The following is a 1,302-nucleotide window of genomic DNA, read 5'->3' on the forward strand; positions in this document are numbered from 1 at the left end:
AGGAAAAGAGAAGGAGAACAATAATCTATGCTTTCATGTTCCTGGATTATTTGATTCCCTGGTAGGCTTGTCTTGCTTACTTATAATCATACCAAAATATTCATAATTTTAAAATGGGCAGGAAATGAAACTGCAATCCTTCTGTCTCTGCTAGAACATATCAGAAAATTAGGATTTTCTTTTACCCCAGAGATTCCTTCCAGCATGTGCCAATTTCCAGGCCTGGGGATGCTAAGTAATAAGAATTATATGTGAAAACTTACAGAGAAAAAAAAAAAACTTACAGAGAGCCAACGCTTTCTGGTGTATGCACCCTGAAAGTGTATTCCAGGACCTCAAAAGCATTTCCTTTCTGCTAATTGAAATGTGGATGCATTTTTTTTTTTTACCATTGTGACCAGAATAATTTCTCATTTAAGTTAGATTTGTTAGCAGAGGCTCTGATAATCCTTATTGTTTATGGCAGGTATATGGGAACATCTAATAAAGCTTGAGTAACTCTTGACTTTAGAGTTCAATTATTTTTTCATTGATTTAATACATACACATTGAACCCCTAATATATACCAGCTTCTGTGTTGGATCCTAAGAATACATTGTTCTTTGAGCAAGGTTTTTGCTTCCAAAGAGCTCACAGTCTAGCTGGAAATATAGGTAATAAAAGTCAAATGATACTGCCCTCTGGAAAGTCCAAGCATAGAGCTATAGGCCTTGGGTGTTACAAGATCAGCGAGGGGGAATACCTAGAGTTGGGCTGTGAAATAATATAAGGAACTAGAAAAGCACAGTTGACAATGGGCTATAGTCAAATATGTCTGAAACACGGCAAGTGTACCAAAGAGGATGGTCTGGGGAGAATCTCTGTTTTGAAATATGTCTCCATGATGGTGCCAGAAAAGTTTTAAGGTGTCACCTTTCTAGAAGGATGAAGACAGAGGGGGTTCTCTGGGTTGGGAGAACTATGTGAGCAGAGGCTCAAGGGCAAAGAGCAGAACTGTACATGGAAGGATCTGCTCAGATACTGGAGTCAGATAAGCATGGGTTCGAATCCCAGCTCTGTAACTCTGTAGCTAATGTTAAGCCACATAGAAATTTCTCACAGCAGTTAAATCTACTCAGAACCTGCTTTGCTATTCTATATTAATTTAGACTTTTATTGTTAGCTTTAGAAAAGTCTAAGATTAGTAACCTTTAAAATTTGTCCTATTTGAGGAATTATTATTGGTAATGATTATTAATGGTAATGATCATAACGTTAAGTGCTGATAATAATGATGATGAAGCAATGTTCATTTATGGGCT

The sequence above is a fragment of the Hipposideros armiger genome, unplaced genomic scaffold, assembly GCF_001890085.2.
Source record: "Hipposideros armiger isolate ML-2016 unplaced genomic scaffold, ASM189008v1 scaffold_681, whole genome shotgun sequence".
Classification (NCBI taxonomy): Eukaryota; Metazoa; Chordata; class Mammalia; order Chiroptera; family Hipposideridae; genus Hipposideros; species Hipposideros armiger.